A 21,165-nucleotide genomic window follows, 5' to 3' on the forward strand; every position below is an offset into this window, starting at 1 on the left:
ATGCCTCCATTTCTAGTCAATTCTGGCTTTAAATCCTTATTTTGGGGAATTGGATTCTGGTTGTCCCGGGGCAGAGGGATCTGTTCAGCGGTTAAGGGATCTGTGGGCTGAGGTACGGCATATTTCCAGGGCTCAAGGGAGGTATAAGTTGTTCGCTGATAGAAAGAGAACTCCGGGTCACATGTTTCAGGTTGGGGAGAAGGTTTGGCTTTCCACACGGAATATCAACCTAAAGGTTCAGTCGGCCAAATTAGGCACTAAGTTCATCGGGCCGTACGAGATTGTGGAAATAGTCAATCTGGTAGCCTATAGATTGCGTCTTCCAGCCTCATTTAATTTGTCTAACGTGTTCCATAAATCTCTTTTAAAACCATTAGGGTCAGTGAAGGAAGATTCTGGGTCGGCACGCCCACCGTTGTTGGTGGAGGGTCACAGGGAATATGAGGTTGGGCACATTGTGGATTTTCGTCGGGTGCGCCGCTCTTTGCAGTATCTAATGCACTGGAAAGGGTATGGACCAGAGGATCACTCGTGGGTTCCTGCTCAATTGGTGCATGCTGATTGTCTGGTTCAAGCATTTCATGCCAAACTTCCAGGGTAGCCTGGGGTTCCAGTGGGCCCCCGTTGAGAGGGGGGTACTTTCATGATCCTATGGTAGGATTTGAGCAAGAGCATCGGAGGTTAATGCTTGCGGCCTCCCTTTGGATAGGGGAGGGCTTTTTATAGCCGCCGGAGGTTTGCATTCTTGTCAGTTATACTTCTGTCCTCGGCTGAGCTACCGTAAGTGACCCCTGTACGCTTATGTGTTTGTGCCTTGTGCCTGCCTTGTGAGTTTACTTCCCGTTTTGACCCGGTCTGTCCCCCACGTCGCACTTGCCTGCCGATTAGGTTCTGTCTGTGGATTATCTGGTTTTCTGACTTTCCTTTTGGTTGTTCCCTCGCCTCTTATATTACTCGCTCGGTTTCCTGACACCCGCTTGTACTCAGTTACTCTTCTGTCGCTAACCCCCGGTTGTACCCTCGGTGCTCCGCTGATCACTCTGGGAGTTCCGGCGGCTGGCTCCGCCCCAGCCCCTCTTCCTGAGATCACGTGCCATAGGTCCTGCATGCCTGCGACCGTGCCGTTCTGTGTCTGCGGGTGCTGTCAACCCGTCCCGTCCTGCGCAATATGGGACTCGTGTCCGGACCTGGGCAGGCCGGTCACGGGGTCCCTGATAGTTGTACATAAGCCCCCAACCTAAAAGATAAGAAAAATAAGTTTTACTACACTCACCCTTCTAGAGCAAAGTACTGCAGTGGGCAGGCACTGGTCCTCTCTGACCTTTCCCGGCGCCTGCGTGCTGCAGTGAGCAAAGAAGCAAGCAGAAAGGGCGGCGATCATAAGAAAATGGGAGGTGCCAGACCCTGACCTGCAACACCCATTGTACCGGACTGAGTATAATAAAACTAATTTTTCTGATCCTTAAGGTCGGATCGGGTGTTTATCTACAGCATTATAGAATACTGTAGGTAAGCCCTGAAAGGCGGTGGCCAGAACTTACAGCGGCCAAACCTGGTGACAGGTTCACTTTCAAGAAGTTATACAAGACTATTTAACTTTTTTATACTATAGGCCTAAGAAAAAACAGGCAGGTAGTTTCTAACAACGTGACTGTTGTGCCCAGAACCGATCTCTGCCAGAACAACTTGGTCACTGATGGCTCCTGCCAGCAACTCAGCAGCTTCTGAGGACATCATGTCAGCAGAGCAATGACTTCTCTTCTGCTCTGTTGACAGGGCGTGACTGCTGACATCATGCTGATTTACACCTAGCTTCATACTGCCTAACTGCAGGGAGCTGGCTGTAAATCAGTATGTCAGCAGCCACACCCTGTCAACAGATAAGCCTGGAAGAAGAGGAGCTGCTCTGTTGACTTGGAGCAGCAAAAGAGCAGGTAGGAGCAGCCAGTGACCACTCTGAGCCGGCGCTGGGTAGAACAGGCAGTTAGTTGCCTCTGATACCAACTACCTGCCTGTTAGATTTTAGGCCCATAGTAAAAAATAAAATAGTCCTGGACAACCCCTTTAATAGGGTCGCAAAAGATGTGTTGAGAAAAAAAAGCACATTAACTCAAAACGATTTGAGAAGAATGAAACATGAAGAGACCAGAAAGTCATTATCCTCCAGAACTTCAACCTACCTGGAGGGCCCAGAAGTACAAGGTGTTCAGTGCTCAGAGACGTGGCCAAGGTAAGAAAGGCTGAATCCAACCACCCCTGAATAAAACACAGAAGTGTAAACATCAAGACTGGGCCATGAAATATCTGAAGACAGATTTTTCAAAGGTTTTATGAACTGATGAGATAGATGAGAGTGACTGCTGATGGACCAGACGGATAGGTCCATGGCTGGATCAGTAAAGGGCACAGACCTCCACTTGCACTAATCGGCTAGCAAGGTGGAGGTGGTGTACTGCTATGGGCGGATTATAATGAGGGCAATCTGGGCTACTGCCCAGAGCCAGAGGCTGGGGGGGCATCGCCAGATTGCCCTCATTAGGCTTTGTGTGCAGCCATGCTATGGGGGTGTTTTTCAGCTGCAGGGACAAGACGACTCATTGCAATTGAAGGAAACATGAATGCAGCCAAGTACAGCAATATCCTGGATGAAAACCACTTCCAGAGTGCTCTGGACCTCAGACTTGGCTGAAGGTTTACCTTCAAATAAGACAATGACCCTAAGCACACAGCTAAAATAAAGGAATGGCTTCAGACCAACTCTGTGACCATTTTTGACTGGCCCAGCCAGAGGCCTGACCTAAAACCAATTGAGCATCTCTGGAGAGACCTGAAAATGGCTGTCCACCAACGTTCACCATCCAACCTGATGGAACTGGAGAGGATCTGCAAGGAAGAATGGCAGTGGATGCAGAAATAAAGGTGTGAAAAACTCGTATCATTCCCAAGAAGACTCATGGCTGTACTAGCTCAAAAGGGTGCTTCTATTCAATACTGAGCAAAGGGTCTGAATACTTATGACCATGTGAAAAATTTCTACATTTCTGTTTTTTTTTCAGTTAAGATGGGGTGCAGAGTGTACATTAATGAGAAAAAAATGAACTTTTTTGAATTTACCTAACTGCTGCAATGAAACAGAGTGAAAAATTTCAAGGGGTCTGAATACTTTCCGTACCCACTGTATATAAAATAGGCCATGACCATGGAGATGTGACTATAAGGTACATAGATGTTTGTGGTTTTAATTGCGCTGCCACTTGACCGGCCATTCATGATCTGAAGGGTTATTCTTGGTTTGACAAGGACATCAAATATTTCAATAAATATATATTATATATATAAGTTTTGACACACCTTCTCATTTAAAGATTTTTCTGTATTTTCATGACTATGAAAATTGTACATTCACACTGAAGGCATCAAAACTATGAATTAACAAGTGGAATTATATACTTAACAAAAAAGTGTGGAACAACTGAAATGATGTCTTATATTCTAGGTTCTTCGAAGTAGCCACCTTTTACTTTGATGACGGCTTTGCACAGTCTTTGGTATTCTCTTGATGAGCTTCAAGATGTAGTCACCGGAAATGGTCTTCCAACAATCTTGAAGGAGTTCCCAGAGATGCTTAGCACTTGTTGGCCCTTTTGCCTTCACTCTGCGGTCCAGCTCACGCCAAACCATTTCGATTGGGTTGAGGTCTGGTGACTGTGGAGGCCAGGTCATCTGGCGTAGCACCACATCACTCTCATTCTTGGTTAAATAGCAGTTACATAGCCTGGACGTGTGTTTGGGGTCATTGTCCTGTTGAAAAATAAATGATGGTCCAACTAAACGCAAACCGGATGAGATAGCATGCCGCTGCAAGATGCTGTGGTAGCCATGCTGGTTCAGTATGCCTTAAATTTTGAATAAATCCCCAACAGTGTCACTAGCAAAGCAACCCACACCATCACACCTCCTCCTCCATGCTTCACGGTGGGAACCAGGCATATAGAGTCCATCCATTCACCTTTTCTGCGTCGCACAAAGACACGGTGGTTGGAACCAAATATCTCAAATTTGGACTCATCAGACCAAAGCACAGATTTCCACTGGTTTAATGTCCATTCCTTGTGTTCTTTAGCCCAAACAAGTCTCTTCTGCTTGTTGCCTGTCCTTAGCAGTGGTTTCCTAGCAGCTATTTTACCATGAAGGCCTGCTGCACAAAGTCTCCTCTTAACAGTTGTTGTAGAGATGTGTCTGCTGCTAGAACTCTGTGTGGCATTGACCTGGTCTCTAATCTGAGCTGCTGTTAACCTGCGATTTCTGAGGCTGGTGACTCGGATAAACTTATCCTCAGAAGCAGAGGTAACTCTTGGTCTTCCTTTCCTGGGGCGGTCCTCATGTGAGCCAGTTTCTTTGTAGCGCTTGATGGTTTTTGCCACTGCACTTGGGGACACTTTCAAAGTTTTCCCAATTTTTTGGACTGACTGACCTTCATTTCTTAAAGTAACGATGGACACTCATTTTTCTTTACTTAGAATTTGTATTATGGCAAGAAAAAAGCAGCTAACAGTCTATTCAGTAGGACTATCAGCTGTGTATCCACCAGACTTCTGCACAACACAGCTGATGGTCCCAACCCCATTTATAAGGCAAGAAATCCCACTTATTAAACCTGACAGGGCACACCTGTGAAGTGAAAACCATTCCCAGTGACTACTATCTCTTTAAGCTCATCAAGAGAATGCCAAGAGTGTGCAAAACAGTCATCAAAGCAAAAGGTGGCTATATATAGTACAGACCAAAAGTTTGGACACACCTTCTCATTTAAAGATTTTTCTGTATTTCCATGACTATGAAAATTGTACATTCACACTGAAGGCATCAAAACTATGAATTAACACATGTGGAAATATGTACTTAGCAAAAAAATGTGAAACAGCTGAAATTATGTCTTATATTCTAAGTTCTTCAAAGTAGCCACCATTTACTTTGATGACTGCTTTGCACACTCTTGGCATTCTCTTGATGAGCTTCAAGAGGTAGTCACCGGGAATGGTTTTCACTTCACAGGTGTGCCCTGTCAGGTTTAATAAGTAGGATTTCTTGCCTTATAAATGGGGTTGGGACCATCAGTTGTGATGTGCAGAAGTCTGGTGGATACACTCTGATAGTCCTACTGAATAGACTGTTAGAATTTGTATTATGGCAAGAAAAGAGCAGCAAACTCACTCCAGAAGTTCATTGTGGATCTCTGAATGATCCAATGTTGTCCTAAATGCCTAATGATGATAAATATAATCCACCTGTGTGTAATCAAGTCTCCGTATAAATGCACCTGCTCTGTGATAGTCTCAGGGTTCTGTTTGAAGCACAGAGGGCATCATGAAGACCAAGGAACACAACAGGCAGGTCCGTGACACTGTTGTGAAGTAGTTTAAAGCCGGATTTGGATACAAAATGATTTCCAAAACTGTGCAAGCGATCATATTTAAATGCAAGGAGCATCATACCACTGCAAATCTACCAAGACCCGGCCGTTCCTCTAAACTTCCATCTCAAACAAGGAGAAGACTGATCACAGATGCAGCCAAGAGGCCTATGATCACTCTGGATGAACTGCAGAGATCTACAGCTGAGGTGGGACAGTCTGTCCATAGGACAACAATCAGTCGTACACTGTACAAAGCTGGCCTTTATGGAAGAGTGGCAAGAAGAAAGCCATTTCTCAAAGATATCCATTAAAAGTGTTTTTTAAAGTTTGCAACAAGCCACCTGGGAGAGTTTTTTAAAGTTTGCAACAAGCCACCTGGGAGACACACCAAACATGTGGAAGAAGGCGCTCTGGTCAGATGAAACCAAAAATGGATCTTTTTGGCAACAATGCCAAACAATATGTTTGGTGTAAAGGCAACACAGCTCATCACCCTGAACACACCATCCCCACTGTCAAACATGGTGGTGGCAGCATCATGGTTTGGGCCTGCTTTTCTTCAGCAGGGACAGAGAAGATGGTTAAAATTGATGGGAAGATTGATGGAGCCAAATACAGGACCATTCTTGAAGAAAACCTGTTGGAGTCTGCAAAAGACCTGAGACTGACAGAGATTTGTCTTCCATCAAGACAATGATCCCAAACATAAAGCAAAATTTACAATGGAATCTTTCACAAATAAACGTATCCAGGTGTTATAATGGCTAAGTCAAAGTCCAGACCTCAATCCAATCGAGAATCTGTGAAAAGAACTGAGAACTGCTGTTCACAAACTATCTCCATCAAACCCCTCCGAGCTCGATAGGTTTGCCAAGGAAGAATGGGCAAGAATTTCAGTCTCTCGATGTACAAAACTGATAAGAGACATACCCCAAGCAACTTGCAGCTGTAATCGCAACAAAAGGTGGCGCAACGAAGTATTAAGTTAAAGTGGCCAAATACTATTGCACGCCCCACTTTTCAGTTTTTGAATTTGCACAAAAATTTAAAATAACCAATAAATTTCGTTCAACTTCACAATTGCGTTCCACTTGTTGATTCTTCCCCAAAAAATTACATTTGGTATCTTTATGTTTGAAGGAAAAGGTTGAAAAGTTCCAGGGAGCCGAATCCTTTCGCAAGGCACTGTATATGTATGTATTGTGGAGGGCCTGAGGGGGCTGTACATGACCTGAATTCAAAGAGCACTAAGGCTATTACGCATGTTGTACACAACTCCTTAGGCCCTACACTAGGTTGGATATTGGGTTTTCAAGTTAAAATTCAGGAAAACTGGTTCAGTATTTGGCTTCTTAAATGTGGCTACATATGCACAAGCTGTATATGGTACTTGCTGCCAATTTCAGATCTTGGAGCTTCACCTTTCATTTTGATGGAAACCAGTGTCCTTCAACCTGTGGCACAACAGCTGTTGTAAATCTAGAACAAGTTTGTTGGGAGCTAAAGCTTTTCAGCAGATTGGGAGCCATACATAGGTTGAAGACTAAGCCATCAAATACAAATATTTAGAACGAAAATTTTGCTTAAAAAACAGTATGAAAAAAATTTCACTTATCTCACATTACCGTAATCACTTTTTTTATTAAACCCTTCATGGCCGTTTTTTGCAATTCTGACCAGTGTCCCTTTATGAGGTAATAACTCAGGAACGCTTCAACGGATCCTAGCGATTCTGAGATTGTTTTTTCGTGACATATTGGGCTTCATGTTAGTGGTAAATTTAGGTCGATAATTTCTGAGTTTATTTGTGAAAAAAACGGAAATTTGGCAAAAATTTTGAAAATTTCGCAATTTTCACATTTTGAATTTTTATTCTGTTAAACCAGAGAGTTATGTGACACAAAATAAAATTTATTTTTTTTTGCTAGGAAGTTATAAGGGTTAAAATTTGACCAGTGATTTCTCATTTTTACAACAAAATTTACAAAACCATTTTTTTTAGGGACCACCTCACATTTGAAGTCAGTTTGAGGGTTCTATATGGCTGAAAATACCCAAAAGTGACACCATTCTAAAAACTGCACCCCTCAAGGTGCTCAAAACCACATTCAAGAAGTTTATTAACCCTTCAGGTGTTTCACAGCAGCAGAAGCAACATGGAAGTAAAAAATGAACATTTAACTTTTTAGTCACAAAAATGATATTTTAGCGAAATTTTTTTTATTTTCCCAAGGGTAAAAGGAGAAACTGGACCACGGACGTTGTTGTCCAATTTGTCCTGAGTACGCTGATACCTCATATGTGGGGGTAAACCACTGTTTGGGCGCACGGCAGGGCTCGGAAGGGAAGGAGCGCCATTTGACTTTTTCAATGAAAAATTGGCTCCAATCTTTAGCGGACACCATGTCGCGTTTGGAGAGCCCCCGTGTGCCTAAACATTGGAGCTCCCCCACAAGTGACCCCATTTTGGAAACTAGACCCCCCAAGGAACTTATCTAGAAGCATAGTGAGCACTTTAAACCCCCAGGTGCTTCACAAATTGATCCGTAAAAATGAAAAAGTACTTTTTTTTCACAAAAAAATTATTTTAGCCTCAATTTTTTCATTTTCACATGGGCAACAGGATAAAATGGATCCTAAATTTTGTTGGGCAATTTCTCCTGAGTACACCAATACCTCACATGTGGGGGTAAACCACTGTTTGGGCACATGGTAAGGCTCGGAAGGGAAGGAGCGCCATTTGACTTTTTGAATTAAAAATTATCTCCATCGTTAGCGGACACTGTCGCGTTTGGAAAGCCCCTGTGTGCCTAAACATTGGAGCTCCTCCACAAGTGACCCCATTTTGGAAACTAGACCCCCCAAGGAACTCATCTAGAGGCATAGTGAGCACTTTAAACCCCCAGGTGCTTCACAAATTGATCCGCAAAAATGAAAAAGTACTTTTTTTTCACACAAAATTTCTTTTAGCCTCAATTCTTTCATTTTCACATGGGCAACAGGATAAAATGGATCCTAAAATTTGTTGGGCAATTTCTCCTGAGTATGCCGATACCTCATATGTGGGGGTAAACCACTGTTTGGGTGCACGGCAAGGCTCGGAAGGGGAGGCGTGCCATTTGACTTTTTGAATGGAAAATTAGCTCCAATCGTTAGCGGACACCATGTCGCGTTTGGAGAGCCCCTGTGTGCCTAAACATTGGAGCTCCCCTACAAGTGACCCCATTTTGGAAACTAGACCCCCCAAGGAACTTATCTAGATGCATAGTGAGCACTTATAACCCCCAGGTGCTTCACAGAAGTTTATAACGCAGAGCCGTGAAAATAAAAAAATAATTTTTCTTTCCTCAAAAATGATTTTTAGCCCAGAATTTTTTATTTTCCCAAGGGTAATAGGAGAAATTGGACCCCAAATGTTGTTGTCCAGTTTGTCCTGAGTACGATGATACCCCATATGTGGGGGTAAACCACTGTTTGGGCGCACGGCAGGGCTCGGAAGGGAAGGCACGCCATTTGGCTTTTTGAATGGAAAATTAGCTCCAATCATTAGCGGACACCATGTCGCGTTTGGAGAGCCCCTGTGTGCCTAAACATTGGAGCTCCCCTACAAGTGACCCCATTTTGGAAACTAGACCCATTAAGGAACTAATCTAGATGTGTGGTGAGCACTTTGAACCCCCAAGTGCTTCACAGAAGTTTATAACACAGAGCCGTGAAAATAATAAATGTGTTTCCTTTCCTCAAAAATATTTTTTTAGCCCAGAATTTTTTATTTTTGCAAGAGTAACAGGAGAAATTGGACCCCAAAAGTTGTTGTCCAGTTTCTCCTGAGTACGCTGATACCCCATATGTGGGGGTAAACCACTGTTTGGGTACATGCCGGGGCTCGGAAGGGAAGTAGTGACGTTTTGGAATGCAGACTTTGATGGAATGGTCTGCGGGCATCATGTTACGTTTGCAGAGCCCCTGATATGCCTAAACAGTAGAAACCCCCCACAAGTGACCCCATTTTGGAAACTAGACCCCCCAAGGAACTTATCTAGATGTGTGATGAGCACGTTCAACCCCCAAGTGCTTCACAGAAGTTTACAACGCAGAGCCGTGAAAATAAAAAATCATTTTTCTTTCCTCAAAAAAGATGTTTTAGCAAGCAATTTTTTATTTTCACAAGGGTAACAGGAGAATTTGGACCCCAATATTTGTTGCCCAGTTTGTTGTGAGTACGCTGATACCCCATATGTGGGGGTAAACCACTGTTTGGGCACACGTCAGGGCTCGGAAGGGAAGTAGTGACATTTGAAATGCAGACTTTGATGGAATGGTCTGCGGGCGTCACATTGCATTTGCAGAGCCCCTGATGTGCCTAAACAGTAGAAACACCCCACAAGTGACCCCATTTTGGAAACTAGACCCCTGAAGGAACTTATCTAGATGTGTGGTGAGCACTTTTAACCCCCAAGTGCTTCACAGAAGTTTATAACGCAGAGCCGTGAAAATAAAAAATAATTGTTCTTTCCTCAAAAATTATGTTTTAGCAAGTAATTTTTTATTTTTGCAAGGGTAACAGGAGAAATTGGACCCCAACAGTTGTTGCCCAGTTTGTCCTGAGTACGCTGGTACCCCAAATGTGGGGGTAAACCACTGTTTGGGCGCACGTCGGGGCTTGGAAGGGCGGGAGCACCATTTGACTTTTTGAACGCAAGATTGGCTGGAATCAATGGTGGCGCCATGTTGCGTTTGGAGACCCCTGATGTGCCTAAACAGTGGAAACCCCTCAATTCTAACTTCAACACTAACCCCAACACACCCCTAATCCTAATCCCAACTGTAGCCATAACCCTAATCACAACCCTAACCCCAACACACCCCTAACCACAACCCTAACCGCAACACAACCGTAACCCTAATTCCAACCCTAATCCTAACCCTAATCCCAACCGTAACCCTAATCCCAACCCTAACCACAACTGTAACCCCAACACACCCCTAACCCTATCCGTAACCCTAACCACAAGCCTATTCTTAACCCTATTTCCAACCCTAGCCCTAATTCCAACCCTAACCCTAAGGGTATGTGCCCACGTTGCGGATTCGTGTGAGATTTTTCCGCACGATTTTTGAAAAATCTGCAGGTAAAAGGCACTGCGTTTTGCCTGCGGATTTACAGCAGATTTCCAGTGTTTTTTTGTGCGGATTTCACCTGCGGATTCCTATTGAGGAACAGGTGTAAAACGCTGCGGAATCCGCACAAAGAATTGACATGCTGCGGAAAATACAATGCAGCGTTTCTGCACGGAATTTTCCGCACCATGGGCACAGCAGATTTGGTTTTCCTTAGGTGTACATGGTACTGTAAACCTGATGGAAAACTGCTTCGAATTCGCAGCGGCCAATCCGCTGCGGATCCGCGGCCAATCCGCTGCGGATCCGCGGCCAATCCGCTGCCAATCCGCTGCAGATCCGCGGCCAATCCGCTGCGGATCCGCGGCCAATCCGCTGCCGATCCGCGGCCAATCCGCTGCCGATCCGCTGCCGATCCGCTGCGGATCCGCGGCCGATCCGCTGCCAATCCGCTGCAGATCCGCGGCCAATCCGCTGCGGATCCGCTGCCGATCCGCGGCCAATCCGCTGCGGATCCGCGGCCGATCCGCTGCGGATCCGCGGCCAATCCGCTGCGGATCCGCGGCCAATCCGCTGCGGATCCGCGGCCAATCCGCTGCGGATCCGCGGCCGATCCGCTCTGTGTGCACATGCCATAACCCTACCCCTAACCCTACCCGTAACCCTAACCCTACCCCTAACCCTACCCCTAGTTCTAACCCTAACCCTAGTGGAAAAAGAAAAAAAAATATTTTCTTTATTTTATTATTGTCCCTACCTATGGGGGTGATAAAGGGGGGGGTTTATTTATTATTTTTTTATTTTGATCGCTGTGGTAGAACCTACCACAGCGATCAAAATGTACCTGTAACGAATCTGCCAGCCTGCAGATTCGGCGGGCGTACTGAGCATGCGCCCGCCATCTTGGAAGATGGCGGCGCCCAGGGAGAAGACGGACCGACTTCGGGAGGATCGGTAAGTATGAGGGGGTGGTGGGGGGGTGGATCGGAGCACAGGGGGGGGGATCGGAGGACGGGGGGAGTGGACAGGAGCACGGGGGAGCGGACAGGAGCACGGGGGAGCGAACAGGGGGACGGAGGGGGGTACCTGACAGAACGGAGGACTGGGGAGGAGATCGGGGGCGGTGAGGGGGGCCAGTACATGATTTCCAGCCATGGCAGATGCTATTGCAGCATCGGCCATGGCTGGATTGCAATATTTCACCATTTTCATAGGTGAAATATTGCAAATTGCTCTGATTGGCTGTTGCACTTTCAACAGCCAATCAGAGCGATCGTAGCCACGTGGGGGCAAAGCCACCCCCCCTAGGCTGAAGTACAACTCCCCCTCTCCCTGCAGATTGGGTAAAATAGGAATTAACCCTTTCACCCGATCTGCAGGGATGCAATCATTCCATGACGCCGCATAGGCGTCATGGGTCGGGAAGGGGTTAAACAAAGATGAGATTGCTATCCACATATAGCCTTTACTTCTTGCCACTTTTGAGCTAGAATATGACATACACAAATATATGAATGGAATCAGGCACGAGAGACATACTGTATATAACTATTCCGTTCACCTCTTCAGTACTATTCATTACAGCAATTCTGCATTTAACAAAGGGATCAATATAAATATGAAAGTGTTCGCTATACATATGTCATCATGTACTTTACGCCTGAAGGCCACCTTCCTCTTAGAGACCATTTCCAAAGTGATCACCATGTGTAAACTTCAGACATATTCAAACAAAAATCATTAACACACTGTCACCAGATTCTGAGCACATGAATAAAATCAATATCTCTTTGGCCTCATCTGTGTTTCTAGGTGCTTGACAAAGCATTTGTGAATGGGGAAACTCTATTTCGGTACATTTCTTTTTCCTGACACCTATCAGCAGTAAGTGTTAAACACTGCAGCATGTGATCACAGTTAACATGTTTGAAAACGATCATTATGTTTTAGAAGTACCGTATATAGATATCTTGACATGCCAATAGAAAAGTCCCCTAGAAGCTGTTGCCTGACAATCCTTTACAATGACAGATCTGTTTCTACAATCATTTTCCGCTCGGAAATTAAAGTACAAAAATATATATATGCTTTTATTTCTTTTAACACGTTGCATATCTGACATTATAAGCTCTCAAGATAAACCAACGATTTTATTTTGTACTTCTCTTTGTTAAGTAATTAAGGTGGCATCATTAATCATGCAGATTAGCATAAGTAGCTGATCTGTGTGGGTTCTTACAGACCTAGTAATGTGCCCATTTTTCAGAGGATACAAATCAGTAAAACACTCAAAGACACACAGGAAGAACATACGGTAGTTCCATCAGTGCATTAACAGACAAATCTCTCCGTGCTGGGAGTTCTCACTGCTCATTTACCAACCCACCATTATTTGCAGCTCTGGAATTGCTCATGGTCACCAATTATGAGAGCTGGATAAACAATCGAACAAACAAACGAATGAATTCATACATTCTGCTTGTTCATTTCAAGCGACAGATATTAAACCATATAGTGGCATAGTTGAGATGATAGCAATTACAACCAGTTTTCTAAGTAAATCTAGAAATAATTGTAGATCTAAATAATAAACACTGTCATTTATAGGATGCAAACATTTTTCAAGACATGCTTCAGAGGAGCTACTCGTTGTACATTTATATGCAGTTTATTTCCAATTGCTTTAACCCCTTCACGATTGATGATGTACATGTTCACCACGGCCGTGTCCCTGCTTTGATGAGGGCTCACATGCTGAGCCCACACCTTTCCCCACACTTAACTGTCAATCACTGACAGCGGCATTTAACATGTGCAGACAGGAAGCATTTGATCCCGCCCATCGGTGCCTGTGTCATGTGATCATTAGGCGTTGATGACCCCCGTGCCGGTCATCAGAATTCTTCTGTGAACGCTGGCCCATGTTCATATGGAAATCGTGATTTATGCTATTACTATATATAGTTTATTTAACTATACGGGGTGGGCCATTTATATGGATACACCTAAATAAAATGGGAATGGTTGGTGATATAAATTTCCTGTTTGTGGCACATTAGTATATGGGAGGGGGAAAACTTTTCAAGATGGGTGGTGACCATGGCGGCCATTTTAAAGTCGAACATTTTGGATCCAACTTTATTTTTTCAATGGGAAGAGGGTCATGTGAAATTCTCAATACGTTTGATGTGTCACAAGAAAAACAAATGGTGTGCTTGGTTTTAACGTAACTTTAATCTTTCATGAGTTATTTACAAGTTTATGACCACTTTTAAAATGTCTTCAAATTGCTGCCCATTGTGTTGGATTGTCAATGCAATCCTCTTCTCCCACTCATACCCATAGAGTTGTATTAGCGCCGGATTGCGATGGATGGCTTAACGTTTCATCCGTTTTTTGCCGGATCCGTCGAAAATAACTTTTCTGGCGGCTGGAGAAAATGTCCACAGGAAGATTTTTTCTGTCTGGAGAAAAAACGCACAGTGACAGTTCCGGCCATAAACGGATAAAATGTGAAGTGAAATGAGTGAATCCGGCTACCGATTCGGTTTTTTTTACATTGAGCATGCCCTGTAGCTGCATTTTCCATTCTGGAGAGTCTCGCTCACTCGCCTGGCGTTGCCCAGGCATAGTAACAAACTGTCATTAGTTATAACAAATTATAATGATTATATTGCACATAAACATTTCACATCATATATTCAACACTACAGATTTGCAAAACAAATTAGCTAAATGATTACCCAAATATTGATAGTATTTTATTTTCAACTAGTCAGAGCCACCGGATTACTACCCCTAATATCCCACATCATCCCATCAGCCAGTGCCACTGGATTACTACCCCTAATATACCACATCATCCCGTCAGCCAGAGCTACCGGACTACTACCACTAATATCCCAATCATCCCATCAGCCAGAGCTACTGGATTACTACCCCTAATATCCCACATCATCCTGTCAGCCAGAGCTACCGGGCTACTACCCTTAATATCCCAATCATCCCATCAGCCAGAGCCACCAGATTACTACCCCTAATATCCCACATCATCCAGTCATCCAGAGCCATCGGACTACTACCACTAATATCCCACATCATCCCGTCAGCCAGAGCCCCCAAAATGCTACCCCTAATATCCCACATCATCCCGTCAGAGCCATCAGATTACTACCCCTAATATCCCACATAATCCGTCAGTCAGAGCCACCAGACTACTATCCCTAATATCCCAATCATCCCATCAGCCACAGCCACCGGACTACTTCCCTTGAGGCTGCCGTCACACTAGCAGTATTTGGTCAGTATTTTACATCAGTATGGAACAATTAGAGGAAAAGTATAATAGAAACATATGCACCACTTCTGCATTTATCACCCACTCCTGGTCTTGGCTTACAAATACTGATGTAAAATGCTGACCAAATACTGCTAGTGTGACGGCAGCCTAATTTCTCACATCATCCCATCAGCCAGAACCACTGAACTACTACCACTAATATCCCACATCACCCCATCAGCCAGAGCCACGGAACTACCACTTCTGGCGCTGTTACACAGATTAAAATGATACATGGGTTGAAGAAATCCGTCTTGGGTTTCCTTTTTTCATCTGTTTGAAGTTTTAAGTTAATGAGGATGCTTCATGCCAGACAAAGAAGTTCCTGATTCTGGGCTCCCCCTGCAGTCAGTGGCAGAGGGTGATCAGTGTTGGCAGGTAATAAATTGTGTTATTTCCAGCTGTACAGAAGGACGATAACACCATAGAAATGATAACAATAATAGGTCTCAGTTACTACAACTGTCTACAAGGAAAACTGTTGCTCATAGCAACCAATCACAGCTCAGCTCCTTTTAAACAGCTCTGGTGAAATGAAAGACGCTTATTGATAGGTTGGGGCTAAGTGGAGTGGGCGTTGCGGACACACACACATACACTCAACTATATATATATACCGTATTTTCCGGCGTATAAGACAACTGGGCGTATAAGACGACCCCCCAACTTTACCAGTTAAAAAATAAAATCTTCTTAAAAGTCGGGGGTCTTCTTATACACCGTATGTTGTCTTATAGGGCCGGTGAATATGTGCCTTTTGGGGGGGGGGGGGGGGGGGGGGAGTGATCCTGATGACGACGAGGGGGCGTCTCACAGGAAAGTGAGTATCCCCCATTACCTTATCATAGCGCTGCAGCGTGGGGTCTCTGTGCTGGGAGCGGCGGCTGCTGTGCTGTGGTGCGGCGGCTCCTCTTCTGCAGTGTGGGGCCTCTGGTGCTGTGGGGCGGTGGCGGCGGCGTATCTTTATGCAGTCGGGGCTCCTCCGGCATCTCATTAAAGCCTGGAGGCCCCGCCGGCAACTCCATCGGTACAATGCGGTGGCCTCCGGGAAAATGGCCGCTGCTCAGATTCAGATCTCGTCCCGAGATCTCGGGAGACGAGATCTGAATCTGAGCAGCGGCCATTTTCCCGGAGGTAGCTCAATAGGTGCGATGCGGTGGCCTCCGGGAAAATGGCCGCTGGGGGCTGCGCATGCTCAGATTCAGATCTCATCCTGAAATCTCGGGACACGAGATCTGAATCTAAGCAGCGGCCATTTTCCCGGAGGCCACCGCATTACACCGATGGAGTTGCCGGCGGGGCTTCCAGGCTTTGAGATGCCGGAGGAGCCCCGACTGCATGAAGATACGCCGCCGCCACCGCCCCACAGCACCAGAGGCCCCACACTGCAGAAGAGGAGCCGCCGCACCACAGCACAGCAGCCGCCGCTCCCAGCACAGAGACCCCACGCTGCAGCGCTATGATAAGGTAATGGGGGATACTCACTTTCCTGTGAGACGCCCCCTCGTCGTCATCAGGATCACTCCCCCCCCCCCCCCAAAAGGCACATATTCACCGGCCCTATAAGACGACATACGGTGTATAAGAAGACCCCCGACTTTTAAGAAGATTTTGTTTTTTAACTGGTAAAGTTGGGGGGTCGTCTTATACGCCCAGTCGTCTTATACGCCGGAAAATGCCGTATATATAGTTGAGTGTATGTGTGTGTGTCCGCAACGCCCACTCCACTTAGCCCCAACCTATCAATAAGCGTCTTTCATTTCACCAGAGCTGTTTAAAAGGAGCTGAGCTGTGATTGGTTGCTATGAGCCGCCGCACCACAGCACAGCAGCCACCGCTCCCAGCACAGAGACCCCACGCTGCAGCGCTATGATAAGGTAATGGGGGATACTCACTTTCCTGTGAGACGCCCCCTCGTCGTCATCAGGACCACTCCCCCCCCCCCCCCCCCACCATATACACCCGGCGTACAAGACGACCCCCGACTTTTAAGAAGATTTTCAGGGGTTAAAAAGTCGTCTTGTACGCCGGAAAATACGGTGTGTATATATATATATATATATATATATATATATATATATATATATATATATATATATATATATATATATATACTGCTCAAAAAAATAAAGGGAACACTTAAGTAACAGAATATAGCTCCAAGGAAATCAAACTGTCCACTTAGGAAGCAGCACTGTTTGACAATCAATTTCACATGCTGTTGTGCAAATGGAAGAGACAACAGTTGGAAATTATTGGCAATTATCAAGACACACAATAAAGGAGTGGTTCTGCAGGTGGGGACCAAAGACCACATTCTCAGTACCAATGCTTTCTGGCTGATGTTTTGGTCACTTTTGAATATTGGTTGCGCTTTCACACTCGTGGTAGCATGAGACGGACTCTACAACCCATACAAGTGGCTCAGGTAGTGCAGCTCATCCAGGATGGCACATCAATGCGAGCTGTGGCAAGAAGGTTTGCTGTGTCTGTCAGCGTAGTGTTCAAAGGCTGGAGGCGCTACCAAGAGACAGGCCAGTATACCATGAGATGTGGAGGGGGCCGTAGGACGGCAACAACCCAGCAGCAGGACCGATACCTCAGCCTTTGTGCAAGGAGGAGCAGGAGAAGCACTGCCAGGGCCCTACAAAATGACCTCCAGCAGGCCACAAATGTGCATTTGTCTGCACAAACGGGCCCCCTGAGGAAGCTGTTGTGAAACGCACGTAGGGGCGCGTGGGTATCCCTATGGACAAGGATATGGGTAAGATCTACGGGTGGTCTCATGTCTTTTTCACTGTTTAGGCTATACCAGCCATATGGCTGTTTTTTGATATAATGGGACTTTACTTCTTGAGACCTATGTGACCATTTAGGCTATGGATAAAATTATATCCACTGGCACTTTACTTTAATCCCTTTCTGACATTAGACGTACTATCCCGTCGAGGTGGGGTGGGCCCGTATGACCACAGACGTGATAGTACGTCATATGCCATCGGCCACGCTCACGGGGGGACCGCGGCCGATTGCGGCCGGGTGTCAGCTGACTATCGCAGCTGACATCTGGCACTGTGCGCCAGGAGCGGTCACGGACCGCCCCGTCACATTAACCCCCGGCACACTGCGATCAAACATGATCACAGTGTTCCGGCGGTATAGGGAAGCATCGCGCAGGGAGGAGGGTCTCTTACCTCGCGCAGGGAGGTGGCTTCACAGCGCCTGCTCACAGCAGGCGCCGGGAAGCCTGGAGCTGTGCACTTCAGATCGCCGATCTGACACAGTGCACAGCAAAGTGTCAGATCAGCGATCTTACACTATAACATGATGCCCCCCCTGGGGCAATGTTATAGTGTAAAAAAAAAAAATATTCACATGTGTAAAAAATATATATATATATATTGTTCCTATAAATACATTTCTTTATATAAATTAAAGTAAAAAAAAAAAACAATAAAAGTACACATATTTAGTATCGCCGCGTCTAACGACCCGACCTATAAAACTGTCCCACTAGTTAACCCCTTCAGTGAACACAAAAAAAAAAACACGGGCAAAAAACAATGCTTTATTATCATACCGCCAAACGGATATAAATAACCATGGTACCGCTGAAAACGTCATCTTGTCCCGCAAAAAAACGAGACGCCATACAGCGTCATCAAAGAAAAAATAAAAAAAGTTATAGTCCTCAGAATAAAGTGATGCAAAAATAATTATTTTTTCTATAAAAGTTTTTATCGTATAAAAGCGCCAAAACATAAAAAAATGATATAAATGAGGTATCGCTGTAATCGCACTGACCCGAAGAATAAAACTGCTTTATCCGTTTTACCAAACGGGGAACGGTATAAACGCCTCCCCCAAAAGAAATTCATGAATAGCTGGTTTTTGGTCATTCTGCCTCACAAAAAATCAAAATAAAAAGCGATCAAAAAATGTTACGTGCCTAAAAATGTTACCAATAAAAACGTCAACTCGTCCCGCAAAAAAAAAAGACCTCACATGACTCTGTGGACCAAAATATGGAAAAATTATAGCTCTCAAAATGTGGTAACGCAAAAAATATTGTTTGCAATAAAAAGCGTCTTTCAGTGTGTGACGGCTGTCAATCATAAAAATCCGCTAAAAAACCCGATACAAAAGTAAATCAAACCCCCCTTCATCACCCCCTTAGTTAGCGAAAAATTAAAAAATAAAAAAAAATGTATTTATTTCCATTTTCCCATTAGGGTTAGGGTTAGGGCTAGGGTTAGGGCTAGGGTTAAGGCTACAGTTAGGGTTGGGGCTAAACTTAGGGTTCGGTTGGGGCTAAAGTTAGGGTTTGGATTACATTTACGGTTGGGATTAGGGTTAGGGGTGTGTCAGGGTTAAGGGTGTGGTTAGGTTTACCGTTGAGATTAGGGTAAGGGATGTGTTTGGATTAGGGTTTCAGTTATAATTGGGGGGGTTTCCACTGTTTAGGCACATCAGGGGCTCTCCAAACGCGACATGGCGTCCGATCTCAATTCCAGCCAATTCTGTGTTGAAAAAGTAAAACAGTGCTCCTTCCCTTCCGAGCTCTCCCGTGTACCCAAACAGGGGTTTACCCCAACATATAGGGTATCAGCGTACTCAGGACAAATTGGGCAACAACTTTTGGGGTCCAATTTCTCCTGTTACCCTTGGGAAAATACAAAACTGGGGGTTAAAAAATAATTTTTGTGGAAAAAAATATTTTTTATTTTTACGGCTCTGCGTTATAAGCTGTAGTGAAACACTTGGGGGTTCAAAGTTCTCACAGCGCATCTAGATAAGTTCCTTGGGGGGTCTAGTTTCCAATATGGGGTCACTTTTGGGCGGTTTCTACTGTTTAGGTACATTAGGGGCTCTGCAAACGCAATGTGACGCCTGCAGACCAATCCATCTAAGTCTGCATTCCAAATGGCGCACCTTCCCTTCCGAGCTCTGCCATGCGCTTAAACGGTGGTCCCCCCCATATGGGGTATCAGCGTACTGAGGACAAATTGGACAACAACTTTTGGGGTCTAATTTCAACTGTTACCCTTGGAAAAATACAAGACTGGGGGCTAAAAAATAATTTTGTGGAAAAAAAGATTTTTTATTTTCACGGCTCTGCGTTATAAACTGTAGTGAAACACTTGGGGGGTTCAAAGCTTTCACAACACATCTAGATGAGTTACTTAGGGGGTCTACTTTCCAAAATGGTGTGACTTGTGGGGGGTTTCAATGTTTAGGCACATCAGTGGCTCTCCAAACGCAACATGGCGTCCCATCTCAATTCCTGTCAATTTTGCATTGAAAAGTCAAATGGCGCTCCTTCGCTTCCGAGCTCTGCCATGTGCCCAAACAGTGGTTTACCCCCACATATGGGGTATCAGCGTACTCAGGACAAATTGTACAACAACTTTTGGGATCCACTTTCTCCTGTTACCCTTGGTAAAATAAAACAAATTGGAGCTGAAGTAAATTTTTTGTGAAAAAAAGTTAAATGTTCATTTTTATTTAAACATTCCAAAAATTCCTGTGAAACACCTGAAGGGTTAATAAACTTCTTTAATGTGGTTTTGAGCACCTTGAGGGGTGCAGTTTTTAGAATGGTGTCACACTTGGTTATTTTCTATCATATAGACCCCTCAAAATAACTTCAAATGAGATATGGTCTTTAAAAAAAAAAATGGTGTTGTAAAAATGAGAAATTGCTGGTCAACTTTTAACCCTTATAACTCCCTAACAAAAAAAAAATTGGTTCCAAAATTGTGCTGATGTAAAGTAGACATGTGGGAAATGTTACTTATTAGGTATTTTGTGTGACATATCTCTGTGATTTAATTGCATAAAAATTCAAAGTTGGAAAATTGCGAAATTTTCAATATTTTCGCCAAATTTCTGTTTTTTTCACAAATAAACGCAGGTAATATCAAAGAAATTTTACCACTATCATGAAGTACAATATGTCACGAGAAAATGTCAGAATCACCGGGATCCGTTGAAGCGTTCCAGAGTTATAACCTCATAAAAGGACAGTGGTCAGAATTGTAAAAATTGGTTCGGTCATTAACGTGCAAACCACCCTTGGGGGTAAAGGGGTTAATCTGATCCCTGTTTGGGCTACATGAGATGGCTAATTTTCCATACCTTTGTCCTTGGGGTGCCATTACTTGAGGTGCACCTTTAACCTAATCTTTTGCTCTGTTCTGATTACTTATTCTGTGATACTTACCTTTAAATGATGCACTTTATGTCTAAAATAAAATTTACTATTTTATGATATACATATTTTGTGTTT

The 21,165-nt window shown here is 44.5% G+C and overlaps 1 protein-coding gene across 7 annotated transcripts in view; it reads right to left on the bottom strand.

The window, feature by feature from the left end:
• The window catches only part of ZMIZ1 (zinc finger MIZ-type containing 1), a 626,177-nt gene that overhangs the window by 538,830 nt on the left and 66,182 nt on the right, over positions 1-21,165 (bottom strand). For 2 of the 7 annotated variants that reach the window (XM_077259396.1, XM_077259401.1), the window contains exon 2: positions 2,181-2,256. The exons of the other annotated variants lie outside the window; for them this stretch is intronic. The gene's annotated coding sequence lies outside the window, so the exon portion shown is untranslated. The remainder of the gene's footprint in view (positions 1-2,180; positions 2,257-21,165) is intronic. 7 annotated transcript variants of the gene reach the window in all.

This window comes from Ranitomeya variabilis, chromosome 4 (genome assembly GCF_051348905.1).
Source record: "Ranitomeya variabilis isolate aRanVar5 chromosome 4, aRanVar5.hap1, whole genome shotgun sequence".
NCBI lineage: Eukaryota > Metazoa > Chordata > Amphibia > Anura > Dendrobatidae > Ranitomeya > Ranitomeya variabilis.